The sequence below is a fragment of the Mizuhopecten yessoensis genome, unplaced genomic scaffold, assembly GCF_002113885.1.
Source record: "Mizuhopecten yessoensis strain PY_sf001 unplaced genomic scaffold, ASM211388v2 scaffold10477, whole genome shotgun sequence".
Taxonomy (NCBI): Eukaryota; Metazoa; Mollusca; class Bivalvia; order Pectinida; family Pectinidae; genus Mizuhopecten; species Mizuhopecten yessoensis.
This window is the reverse complement of record NW_018408566.1, coordinates 1,019,023-1,040,505: the sequence shown is the minus strand read 5'-3', so window position 1 is coordinate 1,040,505 and position 21,483 is coordinate 1,019,023. Positions and strand designations below refer to the sequence as shown.

The following is a 21,483-nucleotide window of genomic DNA, read 5'->3' as shown; positions in this document are numbered from 1 at the left end:
GATTGAAATGTGTGATAGGTGAAACCAAATCAATGATCGAAATGTGTGATAGGTGAAACCAAATCAATGATTGAAATGTGTTATAGGTCAAATCAAATCAATGATTGAATTATGTGATATGTCAAACCAAATCAATGATTGAAATGTGTGATAGGTGAAACCAAATCAATGATCGAAATGTGTGATAGGTCAAACCAAATCAATGATTGAAATGTGTTATAGGTCAAATCAAATCAATGATTGAATTATGTGATATGTCAAACCAAATCAATGATTGAAATGTGTGATAGGTGAAACCAAATCAATGATCGAAATGTGTGATAGGTCAAACCAAATCAATGATTGAATTACGGGATAGGTCAAACTAAATCAATGATTTATTTATCAGTTTTTAAAACAAAAAGCAATCGTTTAAAACATATTGATTAGTTATATAAAAATGTAATATTGGGTCGTCAATACATTGGTTTCTGAATTGGCTAGGATCCGCCAGTCCACACGAGAAAAACTAGGAACAGAAAACCTATTTTATATATTTGATCATATACAGCATGCTATGCATAGTTGACCTACAATAAGTATAATAAAAAGAAACCTCTCTATTTTACATGTCCATAGAATTCTTTATTTGTTTACATTGGCAGCCACATGTACGTCCTTGAATTGTGTGTAAGTATTAAGGGGCGTGGATTTAAGTGGGTGAGGATTTCAGAACCTTATCGTTAACGACATGACAACAAATTCAGTTGTTGAACGAAGTCAAACAGATCACTTGATAAATGGTTGAAATATGAGTGGCTGACTTCCGATAGCAACGTAATACACTGTTGAAATGAATCACGGGAGACTTTTTTCTAGACTTTCCAGAAATCCAGCGATGCCACATTAGCAAATGCATTAAGGAATACCAGATGGCCCAAAACGATATTTTACAAGGCCAATAATTGTATTAAAGGGCGATAATCGAATTCCATCTGTAGTCAACCAGAGGAATCGTTCAATCGGAGATAATCACGCGACCTTCCTATGTTCACATGCATCGAAATGACGTAATCGCCGGAATGCTAATTTTGACATCAATTATTTGCTGATAAGGTCAAACATGTCCCCGGACGCTAGGATTTGTTAATAAATCACTTTCCCTACAGACTTGTAGGTACTGCTCCGTACAATAGACATGTCAGCATGCATAGCCTTGTTTTATGAGCGATTTTCTGCTTTTCGAAGTTATGTGAATGCTTGACAACTATCAATTATTTTTTTTTAAATGCATGAGACCATCACCCAGAGTAGATCAAGGTCTTCCTCGGATGACCAAACTGTTACAGAATAAATTTGTTATTTATCATCAAATGTGTTACGCTGTTTTACCGAAATACAATATCTCTATGTAAAGATAAATTCCTCATTATGACTAATGTCACACTGAACCGCTCGTGTTGTAATCCATGATTAGTCTGGTCGTCTGCTCGAGTCTGTAACTGATTGGTTGAATTTGTCTCAAGATGTTAATAAATAACTGTAAGCAATTACTATACTAAAATGATAACGACGACGTACGTCGATAGCATTGTATACTCTATCGTAGACAGGTATTGACTGTTGGAGATATTCATGTATCATTATTCACATTATCGTACGTAGAATAGGATACACTCTTTGCTGTAGGGCATTATATAAATATCACATTCATGAGAGGTCGATATTGCATATTTTCACCCCAAGGAAGCATTGTCCAATGCTTTCCGAGGGGTGAAAATATGCAATATCGCCCTCTCATGAATGTGTTTTTTATCATTATACCGAGTGTCATGTTTAGGTGTTTCACCACTTCACTTTTCTTAAAGGTCGACAAACGTTTCAGAAAAGCTTTCACTGGGATGAACCAGGGGCGCATACATTCGGCGCATGTAACAATTTTTGGAATAACACCCTGGCACTGGGACGAACCGTGCACGCATACGTTTGGCGCATGTGATATTTTTTGGAATAACACCCTGGCACTGGGACGAACCGTGCACGCATACGTTTGGCGCATGTGATATTTTTTGGAATAACACCCTGGCACTGGGACGAACCGTGCACGCATACGTTTGGCGCATGTGATATTTTTTGGAATAACACCCTGTCTTCTTTATCTTTGTAAAACGAGCAAGTAACATTGAAAATGTTCACATCTTTCTCAACCAATCAGATTACGACATTTTAAAAGAAGGTATAAGAATTCAGAATATCACCGTTTATAGACTTTTTTTTATTGTTCATGTATATTTTTCTACTACATGTTTTGTTCTGACAAGCGTTACTTTGTTTCTCTTCAATAAATTATGTCGATTAGGAATATAAAGATCAAAATAAAACAATGATACATTTAAAATGTCAAGGGAATTATGAAATATTACATCCGACGACACAAAATCATGAAAGTTATATGCATATTTTATATAAAAGAAATAAAATAGGTTGGGAATTTCTCAATTCAACGTCGATACATATCAAAACCTACCCTAACCTATTAAGAGTAATATTTTAACTAAACGGCTGGAAAATATTTGAATTACTTTTGCGCATATTAAAGTGATTACACAAAGTTTCATTATTCTGAAATATTAAGAATTCGTTGTGTTAAATTGTATACATTAGCAAAGCACACTGGTATATCTTCCTCGTGTTAAAACCAAATAAATGATTAAAACAAAAACGTGCAATTGAATATAGTGCATGTGTTCTTAGGGACATTATCAAATCCTAGCAAAACTTTCGACTTAGAAGTCCATTGACTTTCTCTCCATACTTTTTTGTACACTTCGATTTAAGGTTGACAAACATGAATATGAAGTATTAGAACGGACTCCATAACATTGTTGAGATTGAGAAATAACTGTATTGCATGCAGCCCAGTAACCGACAACATTACACAAATCTCTGCTCTAATACAGATAACACTATTTGTATAACCTCAGATTGCATTTCCAAAGATTTACGTATCCGTATTGTTTTGAATACAAATTTGATTTAGAAACGATCTGGTATAGTACTCCTATCTATCACCCAATCTTTGAACTGTTAGTTCGGTAGCATATCGCAAAGTCAACAGAATCAAAGAGCTTTCAAAGAACATGTAGATCTTATTGTAATCAACCTTTGATGAACCTTTGTATTTTGTTCATAAATTCTGAATCAAAAATATTTCTATTATTGCTGCCACAAAAATCGATCTTCAATAACAAAATAAAGGTCATCTACCGTTTATGTGTTCAGTGTTGTGGACATGCGTATTGATGCGGTCTCGTTCGGGCTCACACCCATCAAACATACTATTTATACGTCATTACTGTGACTACTAAACAGACCTTCTGCCCACATGATTGGTACGTGACCCTTGTGACCTCATCCGCTGCACAGGAACCAAACATACTGATATACTGGTGTTAGGAATCTAAATGTGTCTGGCCTCTATTGTCACCTGTACTCGATCCCTGATCTCGTTGATAGAAACTTTCACTTGACAATGGTATTTGTCCACCACAGACGTAGAAAGAGAGAACTTATCTATTGTTGTAAATTAAACCACCATAAATTGAGAGCATATCTGTATTCAGGTTGGGCGCGTTCGGTTTGTATGTCCGTTGCCTACTGATGAAAAGATTTATGAAATTAATAGAAAGAAAACACTTGAACCTTAATGACAAAAATAGAAACTTTATTATCATTTCTGAGCAATTCAATACGTTTACCCGGTAAACATTGATCCCTTGTCCCCATACCTTACACTCGACAACGATAGATAACCTGTCCATTTGAAGTTTGTTGTAAAGCTGTTCATATCGTGATAAATTTCTGTTTAACACACCAATTGTCGAGTGACGTATCTCTAACTAGTAAGCCATGAAATTCGTAACTAATCTCCGAAACACACTTCCTAATCTGATACCTTCACGTTCACGCTCACGTGCCGGCCTGCGCGGTACACATACTTGCGTTGTCATCCGTTTCTGGCCAATTAACAGTCAATCTACACCATTTAGCGGACCTACCTTCTCGGTAATGGCTTCACGAGTTATTGAAACATCACGAAAGTTTCCGTGTATATACATTTAATAAGTATTTGATTTCGACGATTAGACCAAAAATACGCTTCAGCTTCATGCTTTCACACTTATGTCTGGTTTTAACGGTATTGTTGATAAAAACACGGACATACAGAATTTTACACGAGGAATGTCAAAACAAAACTGAAACTGTACGTCACTTATATTTAGGAATAGGAAAGCATATCATTGCCATTTACGCTGTTTTATAATGTACATACAAAATAGAGGTTAAGAATAGTAATAAAGGCCAACAGGGTTACGACTTGCTCAACATATCAAATAGGAACTGACATTCCAAATGTTAACCTAGTCCATTGGAATACAATGTATTTATCAGAATACAAGCATAACCATGAGATGATGTTTAACACCATGTAGTTCCTTGTTTTCTTGGTAACGGATTGTGTGTGGGCTGGACCCATATTAGTTATCCCCTGCTGTTTTGTTCACGGACATTGTTTTAAAGTATCGTTTTTCTATATTCCTACATGTGTGTTTTTTTTTATCACAGTTGCCGTCATGTACGCATTGTATCAACTATAAACACAAAAAAACAACAACAATTTGTTAATTAATGAAAATAGCACTAAATAAAAACAACTACTTGTCTTCTCATATTATGTCGACATCATTAAGTCCTACGCCGGCAACTCAATGGCAAACATATGCCACCATAGAAACCATCCGATTGAAAAAACACTCATGTGTTGACTTCTTTTGTTTCACTTTGAGGCTTCAAGTTCATATATGTTAACAAAATGGAGAAAAGAAATCCATATAATTACTGTATTTTAGAAGTTATCATGAATTCTTGATGCATTTGTTTTTACTGATATTGAATAGCCTAACGTCACCCAAATGTTTATTTCTTACACTGTATGATAATCGTATTCGAAGTGTCTAAATGAAATTGATCCCATTGTCATGGTCTTATGAATGCGTTACCTTTGGAAATATATATGTTAACCTAGTAAAATGAATGCAAATGCGTTTCGGTAGCTTCATTTCAGAAGAGCGCAACGTGGATATAAGTGTATAAATATATCAAAGGCAGGTATATTTCATAATGTCGGGAATAGGTAAATCACCGCTGTATCTCTGATCATATGACTATGGAGTCACCTGTTGGACCTCTACGTTTGATAGACAAATGATTACATTACATCTGTGACCCTAATGGAAGCGGATGCAATCATCGCAATGAATTTAAGTCCTATTGCGGCCGCACGTGATGGGAATGGAGACGTCAGCACATTGACGTCAACACAAAAACTCTTCGGAAGTGAATGTCGGTATGAAAGGTTACAATGGGGAAACAAAAGGAAACACCAAACAACAACTTCTTATGTTTCACTTTGATGCTTCAAGCTTCAAAAATACAGAATCAGGAAAAACCATTCTAGGAGACTACAAACAATGGGGACCAAGTGGATTAAAAAAAGTAAACAAATAAACGTAAGGGACTACAAAACAACCTGATAGAAAAGTGTATGCTGTAATCTTACACTACCAATGTGACGTCACCTACATGTTTGGTTCTTACGATGGTCTCACGTTATACGAGCCGGGAGGGAAAGCACCAGACTAAAACTTATTTGTATACCTGGTATATACAATCGACGTGGGCAATAAATGTTAAATTATTAAAACAAAAAAAATCGTTCGTTGTCGATATAACACGAATCAAACACAAACGAGGCGGGTCTGTATCCTCAGCATTAATTGGACTTCGGAAAAAAATGTAATATAAAAAATATGGTTTCTGTTTCATGAAAAAAAGATAATGTATAGAGTTGGTTTCCTTGGCTTTCCAGCAAGACTAGTTCTTTTTATAAGCAAGGAATGTAAAAGTACTCGGGGCCAACGGCTTTGCTATTGATGATTTTACTGCTGACACATGTACAAAATTATCCTTTGCTACACACTCTTACGGCCGGCGTAAAATGACACGATTATCAGATGATGGCAGAAGTACATGTATGCAACCATACACACAATCAAGTAGTTTCATCAGTGTAGTTTAAAACTTCTTTACCTACATTTCTTATTTCCATCCCGCGGCAAAAAAAAAAAAAGAGTTGAGAGGAATTTATATCTTTACATCATTTTACGTGGGTGACGTCGCAATGGGACAACAATACGTGACGCCACTAAATCGGAAACATCCCCATGACACTATGAGGGAACTGTGATGCTCTTTTATGAGCAAGTTATGGTGATTGGAATGGGAGACACATTCTTAATTTGTGTCACGCCCATGGTGTGTAGGAGATGTAGAAGCGCAAGCCTTGGGTTTTACGCAAGTTAAAAAAGCCTTTGGACCAATTATACCTACACTTCAACCATGGTCATACACGAACCTTCTGGTTTAAAACGGATCTGGCTACGCAATTTAATAGCCAATAGAACACATCTATCCTGAAATTCTTTATACAAGGAACGGCCTATGAGCAGCAAATCAGCTCTTACCTGTTAACAGAGAGGCTAGTACATTTTTCTCTGTCATTGATTGTTTGAATGCGCCAACAAGTAGGTAGCTGATGTTCCATCAAGAGCCTAAATCTTGCTGTTATACCCACAGGAACAGATCCAAATTTTCAAACGAAACAGACTTCTCGGGATCGTTATATTACAAACAAGAAAATGCAGCAAAACTGCTGGACACCAGTTCTGTTTATGACAATGACTTGATGACAGTCCAAAAACCGCGAGGGAACGGATCCTGTATACTTGAATTTGTTCTTCGAATATGTTTGCAAATGGCATTAATTTAGTCGTTCAGAATATTCTGTTTACGCTCAATTTCCTTACATTTTGCACTATTGTCACTCAATAATTGTCCCTAAGCACGAACATGTACATGAAATACACGTTTAAATGTCAACGATCTTCTGAGGGAAAAATACATATCTGAACACAACAAACATGTGTTTAAAATTTGCACTGCGCCTCCCATTGCATGCAAACAGAACGAGATATGTATGTCAGAACATCACTGTTTTGACGTCACCGAGCTTATTGTAACATAGCTGGTTTTGTTTCGAAAAAAATATGAAATGACGTTAGGAGAGTGAAAAAAATGGCGTTATTTTCATCTAGCACGTTATTATTTTGAGGTCAAACTTATATATTTACATCTGCATGGCATTGTCACTATATAGCCACTTTGAAAGCTTTGTCGTTGATGGGACTTTAATTACCATGCATCACGAGACACAATTCTTAGCGTATTAATACAACACTGACCGGAACTACAATATCCAATATAAATAAACATGATGGCTGCTGAAATATCGCTTGGCATTGTGAGATTTGACAATGTCGTTGTAAATTTATGTGCAAAATAAAAAATAAAATAAAAAACACTTATTGCAACGAAAACAAGACTTAGGTCTGCAATATCGTACAAAATGCACATCGGTTGAAATCACCAATGCCGGCAATGGAAACAATTTTAACGCTCATGCAATTTATCAGGAATATCGTCTGTTACACTGCACTGATCAAAAGGGGTACGTTACAAATGTCTGCAATACACATATTATATAGACCTACTGACACATATGTTACAGACCTACTGATGTGAGTCACAGCACACATAAACATTTCAGACATTTGTAACGAACCTGTGCTCCGTCGCAAGATCACTCACTTCAAACGCTATCAGTTTCACACGTCTCGCATCCACGGTTCCTCAGTTTCTGACGACATGTCAAATAACGAGACTGTTGTAGAATCTACCGACTGTTGTCAGGTTCCCATACAATTAACTAATACATCCACGCCTGGAATCTTCACAAATGAGCAAAGAGAAAAGTTCGAATTAACTTCCAAAAATAACTCCCTCGTTGAGGGCAAGGTCAGATTTACGGTGTTCACTGTATTTGTCCATGCGCGAAATTTGTTCCGGGGGAAAATCGAAACAATTTCAAATCTAACTTTCAGCATCAGAGCTCTATTGATAAACTTAAATCACCCTATAGACATATCATACGCAATTGTATTTATACTGAATTCTGGAATAAAATTGAAGTGTTTGTTAAAATTTCAAAGTACTACTTTGTTTGCCAATCAGCACGCGACAATATGCTGTTCAAATTATTGAACGAAATTATGTGGACTGTCGATAAGGCGGGCATTTTTAAGTATAAATATAAATTATAAGTTAAAAAAGAACATAAGAGGCAGAGAAAACGAAAATATAAGTATTAAACTGTTTTTGTATGTTATTTATGATCTATTTGAATGACACAGCTAGCGCGCATTATGTTGTTTGCTTGCAAAGCTGTGTCATTCAAATAGATCATAAATACCATACAAAAGCAGTTCAATGATTAAATAAATCCAAGCTGGGTTTTATACATATTGTAAGCATTAGCCTCTAATGCGGTCAAGAAGTTTCCAGTGGAATGTAAAGAGCATGTTAAGTCAATCGTAACATGCTTCGATTGGGTAAATTATGCTGTTAATTAAAGTATAAATAAGTATATAATATACTATAGTTATGGCAGAAAAGACCTCATTAAATATGACAAAATTAAAAAGAAACAAAAAAGAAACATAAACAAAACAATGCAAAACAAAAAACAAAAAACCGAAAACAACAACAAAAAAGTAAGTATTTGTGTGATTTTGACCGGAAATTATCATGTACTATTTTGTGATCTTCAACTATATTATTTTGCATTTTCATATGTACGTTGATCTTAATCAATAATGATTTTGTTAGTTCTATCTTTATCATTTAGTGTGGAACAATACATCCAATCAATTCGGACATATTTCAAACTTTAAGGTTAATCACAAACCTATATTAAGAAAAGTGCCGAAAATGGCATGTACAGCACTCCATCACACTCCAAATATTTGATACAATGTACTTTCAATAACATGGTGAAAAATCATTCCTGACGTTCGGAAATCCTCAGAAGTAACGACAGGCCAATTTCTATGCATCATATCGTGCGTTTACTGTGTCACTGCTGGCCTGGTGTCGTTAGTGCGCTGTTTATTAAGTCCGCTAGACCCCATCAGTTGTATGGAGACAGCTCGCCCCACACATTTGACAGCTCCCTCAAGGTTACACTTTATATATATCATCCACAGACAACTTATTAGCTAACTCGGCACCGAAGTCCAGCTTAATTCTGCCACCGAGCTGACGTGCGGTGTGCTCTCAAGTATCGGATATTACCTAATACCAACGTACATGAATGACTGTCCACTCACTATGGTTTTCAACCCCTGAGGTTATAACTTTTTGAAAATGATAACCACTGGCAGATCGACGGGATGTATTGTTAAAAACGTTAATGTTAACACTATTATGTGTTTATGATTGATGTACCTATGTTCTCTTTAAATTTCACAGCTTTAAAAATTCACTTCCTTTTCCCCTGTGCTATTCAAGTCTAAGTTCTTAAACTACTGTTCGTGGAGGTATAAGATCTACTGTAGAAACATTTTGAGAATATATAGACGTTCATCCTCGATATTGCGTTTTATTGAAACAAACATGTATACCGGGATGTGTAGTTTAGCTAAACATCAAATCCACCTTATTTGCAGTGATATGATGGATATAAGCTTTAATTTATTGATAAGATAACAAATTAGCTGTTTCCTTAATGTTACGTTCTTTTAATTGTATACGTGTATTGGAGAGATCTTGTGACAAGTGTTTATATCCGCCGTTAGTGTGTAGCGTTGACACACTGCGGGTCTAACAGCAGTGTCTCCGGATGCCTCCCTAATGCCCTCGGCGAGGCGCTACTTTGACGCACGTGTTATTGGTTTACCAATAAATCAATATTTAAGACCGACCAATACTGTCCCCTGAGCTGATAGATGGGAGTGGGTAAGTGTAAGATAAGTAAACACAGATACTTCCTAAAGCTTATTTAAGCGTCCTGACTGCCACCAATATTGTCCGAGTGTGCCGTACTACGGTAATATTTCACACCTGTCTGTTACGTGTAGGGGTCGAGTCGGGGTGAACCACTCCACTTTAATTGTGTGCTCGACTTTCTTCAGACATAATGCGTTACGTCAATTACCATACAATTCAGGGTAATTCCTGCTGTATTAGTGTCCTTCTCAGCGTCCATACACACTTCGTGTACATTGTATCGTGTAGAGTGGGTTCACGGTCAGTTTGAAGTTGCAAAAATATGCAGCTACTTGAAAATGTTGAGTACCTCTTAGACCTGGAACAAGTAGTGTTGTTGTTTGTCAAGGCAAGAACAACGTTTTTATTTCATATAACATACATGTATATACCATAAGAAGCGGAAACGATGTCTAATGACTAGTTACTTATTTCATCCTCTGCATTCACATAATTAATTAATTCATTCCTGAAACAGCTAGTTCCAAACCTTGTGCTTGTGGGAAATAAAACAGGTTTTCAGTCTTGCCTGAAATGCATCTTCGACGGTATTGCCGAGCGCGCGTTTTCCACAAACAGAAATAAATACATCAGAATTAAAAAGTCACAAGTCAGGACTAAAATGTCAAATGTCAATAGAGAAAGGTAATAAATTATAAGTCAAAGTGGCTCTTCTCAGCCACCGTAGATCGAGTTTACCTCTGTCGTAACACATCGAACACGTACAAATGTATGTATCAGTACAAGGCAAGTTCATTTTCCTCGGGTTAACGTAATGGGACTTAATTGATGATATTTCTCCCGAGACTCAATACGTTATAGTAATGTAAAAGTTGTGGGCGGAAATGACTTCACATTACTTTAACGTAAAAGAATACACGACGATTGCAACACTCTACGTGTGTTATAGATGGCGCTACCTACATCTAGCCAGCCTCTTCTACCTGCTTGCTGTCAATCAGGAGTTCGTGATTGAGTATAATTCAAGGTAATACAGCATCTCAACTTCCCTTGTCTTACAAATACAGTCTCTTACACGTATACCCTGTACTTCCTTAGAAATGTTTCTTAACGCTTTGACACCGACTCACGTCTGTTGAGGGTTCTCGGTATGAGTGTAGGGGGTCTGGTGGAAGGGACTATCAAATGGTGACAACGATGGCACACACAATACTGTAGAGAAAGAAAAATATTTTATTTATATCGTAGCCATTAATTTCAGTTAATTTGAATAGAATGTCTATCTTAGAGTACAATATATGCATGACCCTCGATATAATGTGTCTCTAACGCTATCCCGACACGACATGGGCACGTTTGAACGGTATAACATTATAGAGGAGACATATATAATACATAAACGAATATTAACACAACCCTCGTGCATAGAAATGGAGAAACTTGCGCAGGTTCCAGATACGGATGTTATGATTTCGGCAGGAGACGTGCACGTTTAAACAGTATCCTGTTACAGAGGGGACAAATAAGTTTATGTATAATACATAACCACACTCGCGCATAAAATGGATAATCTGGAAAAGGACCCGTATGCGGATGTGTATATCAGTACAGAACTGGAATGATAAGCACGCGCAGTTTAACCAGAATATGCTAAAGACTTTATATTCCATTATCAGAGAATATGTTTTACAGAATATAAACATTAATAGTTCTTTTTGATTGTATACAATGTTTTCAAAGCGTCATTTACGTGTTTTATCGGTTCTACCACTAATCGATCTATTTCCGTATAGTGCTCGGAGGGTTTCCTATCAATCCATAGTCATATGCTACAATGACTGAAAAAACATAATTCAATGTATAACTCATAAATAACTTAATTTCATATAAACCTAACCTTTGAGCGTCTAACATAAATCACAACTTTGGGTATTATAATCAAAGCGATACAGCTAATCCACTTATGTCCACTCAGATCTGACCATAAACACTAACCCCCCGCTTAGAGTAAACCTATTGATCAAAAGGTCCGTCCAGTTTCATGTACAAGTGAGTTTTATTAAACGTCTTTTTACCGAATAATGGATTTTCTATGAGATCGTTGGTAGATACGATCGGGAAGTCCTACGTTAGAAGGTTATGAGACACAGCTGGTGGTGTATTGTTATGCGTGTACCTTTAATAAGAAGTAAAGTGCATGACATAACGAAGCTTACAGACAACATTTCATACAAATGTATACTTATAAAATCGGGGGAGAGTTGTTGGATAAAGGTAAGATCATTTGACGTTAATTATATATAAATGTTGTAAATGCTAATCACATAAATACAGAACACCCTCTTTGTTTCTTTTCTAATCTCTCCAGCTTGGACCTAGAATCGGTAGATATCGGATGTTATCTAAAAAAAGACACGTTTTGACACATGTTTTCATGCTGTGTTGTTTCGGCTGATACAAATCGTAGCAGAAACAGTATATGGACTACGATAAAGTACTACAGAGTGATGTTTAAGTGGTATGACGTCGACACCGGTGAGTTAAATGTTTGTCTCCAGCAAGAACAGTTATTATCTTGTGGTGACAATGTTTACTCAGAAAGTGGAATTATTGGGATTAATTCTTTGTTTGTGGATAACTTTCTAACAGTTACTTAGGTTTTAAGTAGGCGGGTGTCTAGGCAGATCCACCGAAAAGAATAAAAGGAGGTTAGAGAGAAAATCAAAGATCCAAAGTGATGCCATTGGGGCAGTATGTCTATTTTAGTGCGTGTTTTCAATGTCCGCTGGGCAGAATACTCAAAGGAAATCCCCTAAATCTGCAGGTACAGTATACGTTATATTTACTGCTCATTGAACATGCGATGGGACACAGCAGGCTTGTTCTTTCCCTTAAAGCAGCACAGTGGAATGATGTAGAACTTCAAAAATGCTTCGCACTTTTGTTTTACATTTATGATAATTTCCTAGAAAATATTTCTCCTATCAGTACAATTAACATGTTTGACACTATTACATCTCATTTACAATGTTACTGCGTACACGCCTTCGTTCACTTATTATAGGAAGGTTTTTTTCCAAATATAAGGCTATCACAACAAGTTTCAAAGACTTTGCCAAAATCACTTCCAGGGTTACTGATGATGTGTTGTCTTTAAACAATATGAAATGTATTGACCACATTGATCTTATATACCTTTATCCACATCAGGCGTTTTCCTGTAATTTCATGAACTTTCATGACAACCAGGGTTAACTAATGGCTAATCTGTGTTTTAAGAGTGACGAATTTGATGTTTCGATCGTGAAATTTCACTTTATTTAAAGTAGCGTCCCTGCTTCCACAGAATGCAATTTAAACACGTGCAGTTGATTCGATATCCACGGCACTGTATAAAATACCACGATTTCCCGGATAGATGTGAAAATATCGACTTCAGACCACTGATTCCAGCTCAGGGTTTCGAGTGACGCAGGTCTAAGAAAGCTATTGTCCGATACGATATGGAAGTGTTTTTTTTTATTTTGTTCGTTAGAGTGAGTTGTGTTTTTGTGATTAGGGCAACTTCTTGTGTGTCAATAAACAGGTATAGTGACCACAGCGCTGTAACGTATGGCAATGTGTACGTGTATATTGGGGTAGGAAACTTGTGACCCCAACACCCACACTAGTGCATGGTGTTGTGGGGATATTCCGTATAGTTTAAAATAAAATAGGACGTTTCTGACCATACCGCTCATATATTGCCGTTTCCTTTCTGTGCTCAAATATTACCTGTTGTTACACCGTATATCAGTATGTACAGGACACTGTCTAGGAGCTAAAGGCATTGCCTGACTCTTCTATGAAAACATATGTGTAAGCTATATGTCCTATGTACATGTACCACCGTGGCTAGTAAAGAAAAATATATCCAACATTTATTGAGAAACATGTTATTGTACTTTATCTTGAATTGTTCCCATGATAAAAGTCTGGTGATAAAATGTCTTGCCGACATAATATTTGTACTTGTCTCATAGGGTCGAAGGAAACAGGGACCAATAAAACGCACTAAAATAAGTCTACATCCAAGATCTTTGTTGTTTTCAATTCTTTACTTTAAAATTGTTTATTGCCAAAATATTCAAAAAGGGATGTAGACACAAGCTATTACAACCTGAGGATGCCACCCATAAAGGAATCTCCAAACAAACACTGATATAGCATTCAACAGCTGTCTACTACTGTATTTATCCCCTGTATTTACATTGACAGCAGTATATTTGCTGTGACGACATTGTACGTGTAACAGACTTGACGATCAGTCTGTAACTCTCATCAACTATAGAGCGAATCTATAAACTAATCGATCACGTTATCTTAGACGTCATAGTAGACTTAAGTGATAGACATCAGAACAAACGGTTAGGTCATACTCGATGGAGGGGACGATTTTTAACATACTTAATGGTATGATTTGAACCTCTAATTGGAATGTGTAATGTTAAAATCGCGTGAAAATTAGTTAACATGCCGTGAGACAGAGATATCCCAGTCGTATGTAACTATTCCACGAATCACGTGTGCATGACGACCTTGGGAAGCAGTGATATACGAGCCGGTACAGTCCATCGCACTTCGTCGTGTTTCTCAGTTTATCATGTTAAGAATGAAATATCCTATCAATTTTCCCAATTCTTACCGAATCGCACATTCTCCGAAATCCCAAAGGATCTTCAGGAAAGCTGTTGCTTTTTCTTTTACTCTTAACATTTTTAATTGATTCACATTGTAAACTAGTACCCCAGTTGCGTAATATAATTTAATAAGTGTCTAATAGACTAGATATACGTACAATACCTTCATTGGTAACGTAATTGTGGAAAATTCAGCACAGCATCAACAAACAAGGAAGAGAAAATGAATGGGCATGGCAATCAAAAACTTACTCCCAGTCTATACTTTGCAATATCTGTACATTCTTGTGAGTGTAACAATCAGAGCAGAGACTCCACTATTTCCACATTATGCGGATATTGGTTTCAAAGGCGATCGTTCCACCCTACTCCGTTGAACCTATTCCTTGGTTAATAGTTGTGTCACTGTCCTCCGTATTCACTAATGACATGTTGCTACAAAAAAATATACGGGTTGTCCAATGGGAACATTCTTCACCTTAACTGATGTCTTTTCTCCATGACGTCTTACATTTATATAGATCAAGTCGATACCAGGTCCTACGTGAACTGCACGTGTATCATTTTCAGGGAGAACAATAGATGACGGAAGTGTACAGTATCGGTCTTAAAATTATTGCACGGCCATTACTCTCACTAATTACTGCATTGGTTTATACTCCAGAGTCGATCTTAATGACTTTTCCGCGGCGGCTGGCGAGGCAGACGACTGATCGAGATTATGTATCAATCCTTATCTTCAAATCTTTAATATGATCAGACCAATTTAACTAATTAGCTTATGATAGGGGTTGCTCCCTACTAAAGACATCCGTTTGGATTTTTTATTCGTTATGTCTATCAAAATAAACACTTATCATACAGACAGAATAGCTAGACTGACAGACAGACAAGGAAGTGTTTGACTGACCGAAGGTAAAATGCGGAATATAATGGCGGCGGCTCCTGACTAAGGTTTCGAATAAATTTATTACTGATTCCCTCAACAGGACGCTACTTTAAAATATGTGCGTAGATAGATGATGTTAGATACGATCTCATGTAGCTTAACATGTCGTCGACATATGAAGACGGTGTTTGTAGGGGTTCTCAAACAAACCGTGCCAGCCAAACTAAGGGATACCACTTGACTCTAGGATTTCCTCAGGGAAAATGACGAATTTCGTATTGAGAGTCAAAGACGTTATTGTAATTACATATTAATGAAAATCCCATATTAAATAATACTATGTGTTATACAAAAAATGCATTTGGTTGTCTATCAAATGATTTCACTTGCATAAAGAAAAAATATGTGCCAGACGTTGGACCTAATATGTCAAGTATTAGGTACCTTGGAGGTGACCTTGGTAAAGATGTCGTATTAGTTAAGACATATTTTATGGGTTAAATTCATCGTACGTATCTAGCCTACTGTCATTCCTACGTGTTATCTTGGTCAGACCCGATCCTCGGCGGACGATGGCTTCCCTTACGCCGACTAGCCATAAGCTCTCGTAGAATCTCGTTTGTTACGATATCGATAATCCATGAGAGACTAAGCTGGTTATTGAATTTTGTGAACTTTTAGAATCATATAAAATTTCATACTATTCCATCTGTAACTGCTAAAGGTTCGAGGACATTGGAAATATGTTTTCTGATGTAACAAACTACATGATCGTATACAGCGAATAACGGACAATCGGAAGCATGCACTATTGGAGGCATTCGTATTCACTTTCTTATTGGCGACCCTCAGAGAAACCGGAATGATCTACCTCCGGTTTTTGTTTTATTCTTATCTCTAGGCCCTTCGGTTAGCTTATTAACACACTATTGGTGACGTGTACTGCTCTCGTGTCAAATAATAACATTCTGTGTGGTTATAGTTTGAGTAACCCCATCGTAACAACAATCAAACTACAAAAGAAAACCATATCGACTCTGTATCCCTAGTATATTCAAAGTCTGTCATTTTTTCCGTTACGTTACAGCGCGATTCCTTTGATATTCATCTGAGACATCACACTAGTCTACTAATTGTATCATCTGCAATGCATTTTGTAACTAACTTTTCGATTTTGTCATTATGTTATCAAGAGGTGCAATGCGTGGGTGTTATGTCGAGGGCAGAATTGTTTAATTTTGAAGATTTCGTTTCTCTTGTCCCGATGACTTTTCCGCAATTCATGAAATCATAATTTCAGAATCTTTTAACCGGTAAAGATGCTAACCTCATTTCGTGGCTTTTCAGTAGACAAATTACCATGGGATGGTCATTGGCCAGTTGGTCTGCATACCGGTATGAGCGTATCTGGTGTAATGAATTAGAACAAACAAATAAACAGTTTAACTTTCAGGTCATTTAAATCACAATACATTTCTACAACATCTTTCATTAGGTTACACAGATTTTGATACATTTTCATTTTTCACTACCCCAATATCAGAGTTCTTAACCAGTGGATGGATATAAACCACTTTACCATACTTAGCCCTTACAAACATTGTTGGACTGTTAGCCATCAAACACGCATGTTCCTCGTACGTTAAATCTCGACAAATCTGTAGACTTTAACGAACCACGGCTATATAAATAAATGTGTTTCGGGTACAGTTTTTTGTTGCCTGTTGCACAACAGGTATCGAGTTTTTGTCACCACATGTTTTGATTAAGGCTGCAGAAGTAGAATATATCACAGCTATAGGTACATGACCTAGCATCTGTATATTTAATTAAACACGATGCGGAGTGCAAGTACAAACCCGCCCCACCAACTCCTGTCGTAACCAACGCTTGCGCCCGCCATGATTCATTTTCGGCCTGTGAAATTGCCAAATAAAGACTTAACGCCACGAGGGCAATCAATTCTGTCAAAAAGGCCGTAGCAGTGTCCCTGTATATGATCCTGTAGGTCTTGTATCTGTAATAACGTCACGTCGGTCAAATTCAATATCCAACAGTGCCTGTCTTTCATCACATCCCAAAATGTCCGATAAATTAGTAAAACTTTGAACCTTGACATTGCAGGTACCCGGATATAAAAAAACCTGAGGAGGAAATCGAGGATTATATCCCATGACAAAGAAATACGATGATTTTCTTGGTAAGTATACATTCATCATAGAGTCTGACATTCGATGGTTGACTCGGTAGACCTGTTGAGGCATTGATCTAGGCATCAGACAAGTAAATTTACTTTGTCACTTTACAGCTCCAAATTACGTATATGCTGTGACGTTCCAACACTCCGCACTCTACTTGTGCTGGTATAAGGCGGTGTGACGATCTGTCCACTTGATTTGTTTGATTCTGTCAATAAGATCGTATTGTATCTTATACAAATTAATAGATCAAATCCTAATTACACGCTGAAAAAATACCCAATTATCAGTGAAGGTTTAACGTCACAATATATAGTTAACATTATTGCTTAAGAATTTTAGAAATGCTGTGTTGATGATAATTTTACAAACAAACACCTTATGTCGGTAGTTATATTAGTGACGTGTGTTATAAGGACATAACTCTGGCACGTGTGTTATATTAGGGGTATTATTGGCATCACGTGTTAAATAAGAAGAACTATTAGATATATTAATCTGTTTATAGGTAGGGTTTCGTTAGCTATACATGTTTATATTAAGAATATCGTTGGTAAGGCATGTTCATATTGTATTGAGCATATCGTAAGTATCCAATGAATATATATAGGATATCATCAGTAATATATGTTTAGGTAACGGATGTCGTCAGTAACCCATTCTTTGTTGAGGGTATGCTTATATCAATGGATTTTGTTTATACTCATGTTTACATTAAAGAGTGTATGCATAACTCATGTTTACATTGGAGAGTTCATACAGAACTCAAGTTTACATTGAAGAGTGCATACAGAACTCATGTTTACATTGAAGAGTGCATACATAACTCATGTTTACATTGAAGGGTGCATACAGAACTCATGTTTACATTGAAGAGTGCATACAGAACTAATGTTTACATTGAAGAGTGCATACAGAACTAATGTTTACATTGAAGAGTGCATACAGAACTAATGTTTACATTGAAGAGTGCATACAGAACTCATGTTTACATTGAAGAGTGCATACATAATTCATGTTTACATTGAAGAGTGCATACATAACTCTTGTTTACATTGAAGAGTGCATACAGAACTCATGTTTACATTGAAGAGCGCATACAGAACTCATGTTTATATTGAAGAGGGCATACAGAACTCATGTTTACATTGAAGAGTGCATACATAACTCATGTTTACATTGGAGAGTTCATACAGAACTCATGTTTACATTGAAGAGCGCATACAGAACTCATGTTTATATTGAAGAGTGCATACAGAACTCATGTTTACATTGAAGAGTGCATACAGAACTCATGTTTACATTGAAGAGTGTATTCAGAACTCATGTTTACATTGACGAGTGCATACAGAACTCATGTTTACATTGAGGAGTGCATACAGAACTCATGTTTACATTTATAATTATGTTAATTACATATGGCTGGTTTTTTAGGATTGTGTTGGTAACGAATTTTCATATTTAAGAATTATTTTGAAAACATTTTTTATCAATATTAAAGATAGGTCAAGTAACACTTGAATACACATTGTATTAGGGATTATTTTTGTAGCATGTTTTTATATAAGATAATTCTTTAGTAACAAATGCATATATTAAGGCTTATGTTCGAACCATATGTAAAGACTGAGAAGAACATTAGTTACTTCTGATTGCCATACTGATTACAGACGGGTCAATATTTATATAGTTATGTCGTTCGTGTAAGTTGATACTTTTTTAATATAATGTATCACATATTTAGTAATGCTTTAACCGGCAACTAAGCTGACAGGATGACGGACAACAAGTCAAAGTAGGTGTGTACTGTACCCAATATACCTAGTGTACAAATTAACAGTTAGCCATACTAGAGAAATGCAAATGCCCAAAATGAATATTCCACGTAAATGTGACCGCCACAGTTCATTGTCTTCTATCTATAACACACGATTGTCTTGCGGATTACGTAAGTAATGAAACAAATTGCCATAATGAATGTAACGTTAGAAGCACAGGTTTGTATTAAGAAATGCGTTAAAAACTTGTTAAACGTTTGTTTTCGCGGCTTATGTTTGTGAAACGTTTTTGCTTAAATGGACAATATTTGTCTGCACACAATACATATTAAATACATTTGTAACGTCAAAGAAAAAATCACATCATAGAAAATATTTAAAATCGTATTCAAGGTGTTTTAACAGAGATCGATTATAAGATGATGTTCACACCAGAGATTGGGTAAGAAATAACAAATTAGTATTTGTTAATTACTAGAAGGTTATTTCCCGTCGAATTAAGACTTTCTTGATATATCTGAGGATTGATATAAGCTTCTGTTTGACATACTAGTTTTTCCTGCAAATGAAAAAAAGTATCATAACCTTACATTGAAGCAACATTCTATCAACCGGGATACAAATCAGAATTAAGTTGAAAATCAATTACAAAGAGTGTGATTTCTTACGAATGAGCTTAAGAACTTTGTGAATTATTCCATAAGGACCGATAGTTTTGTTTACATTTAATATGATTATCATATCCTCGACTGCGTTTTTGTTGATAGCTATAAAACTTGAGTTTTTATCATTATTATCATCACAAGTATCGTTTCGTCTCTATCATCTATCGACAAGATAAACAAAAAACTTATTAAGGAGTTCACGTTTTCCTTTTGTCGTTATTAATATACTCGGATACAGAAAAGATATATCGATATTTGTACTCTATATGTTTGTAAGCTGAAGGAATTCCCACTATTGTTGGATTCTGACGTGGATTTGCGAATGAAGGTGTCGATATTTTTATTCAGTAATTTCTTTACCTCTTTAATTGCTACTTACATTTCTATGCTATCCTGTATTGGACGGTGTTGCTGTCGTTTCCAATATTTTCGTCAATATATCTAACGTCGTTGTCCCCTAATATAACTTTTCATCTAGAGATAATCATTTTAAGGATCTGGGCTAAGTCAGAGGCAATGTATTACGGTTTCGAGAGATGCCGATTGATCAAGACTACGAGCAAATCTGATGGTCAAATATCTTTTTTTGAAGCACGTTTCTTATGTGATATGGAGGTTGATGATATTTATACTCATTGGCGTGTCTCGTGTTTTAATTGTCACTTGCCCGGTAATCTCATTGAGAACGTAACGTAAAACGTCCCCGAACACCAAGTGTTATTCTCCATAAATATTTACTGCAACATGACGCCACCATTCCTATTCAATAATCACTACATATATAAATAACATAGAAAATAAAAAGGCAAGACAGAATTTGACAAGAAAACACAGAGCAGACAGAATCCTTCATCTAATAGCAAATATCCAAAGGGAGTAATGGATGATATGATAAACGTAACAGGTATGGTGAGGAGTAGTAGTGACGTACTATTATAGTCAATGGTGAAATTATGATTTTGTGACGTTTCCTCTCCTTAAATAATGACAGTTGATGACGTCATACCGTAGTCCATTCCCTAATCGATGTTATAATGCTGGTACCTTTGATTATTTTCTTGATCAATTTTAGTAGTGGTACATGGTGAGTAAAATTTGTAATACTGAGAACTTGTTTTTAAAATAATGTAGCCGTGAGGAGTAAAATGAAGCATTGGTGACATCATGTCGTAGTCAATGTCCTAGCCGATAATGAAATTATAACCTCGGGATTGAGCTGCTTTACTTTGGCATTCATTGGCGATATAAATTCCATCTTGACAAAGGCATATTATACAAAGCGCACTTTTATTGAATTCATTAAATTTACCCTTGTCAAGGAGGCTTTCATGT

General features: G+C 36.2%; 1 protein-coding gene across 4 annotated transcripts in view; it reads left to right on the top strand.

The window, feature by feature from the left end:
- LOC110460719 (nitric oxide synthase, brain-like) overlaps positions 1–21,483 on the top strand; it is a 167,106-nt gene that overhangs the window by 25,192 nt on the left and 120,431 nt on the right. For all 4 annotated transcript variants that reach the window (XM_021513790.1, XM_021513791.1, XM_021513787.1 and 1 more), the window contains exon 2: positions 17,635–17,710. The gene's annotated coding sequence lies outside the window, so the exon portion shown is untranslated. The remainder of the gene's footprint in view (positions 1–17,634; positions 17,711–21,483) is intronic.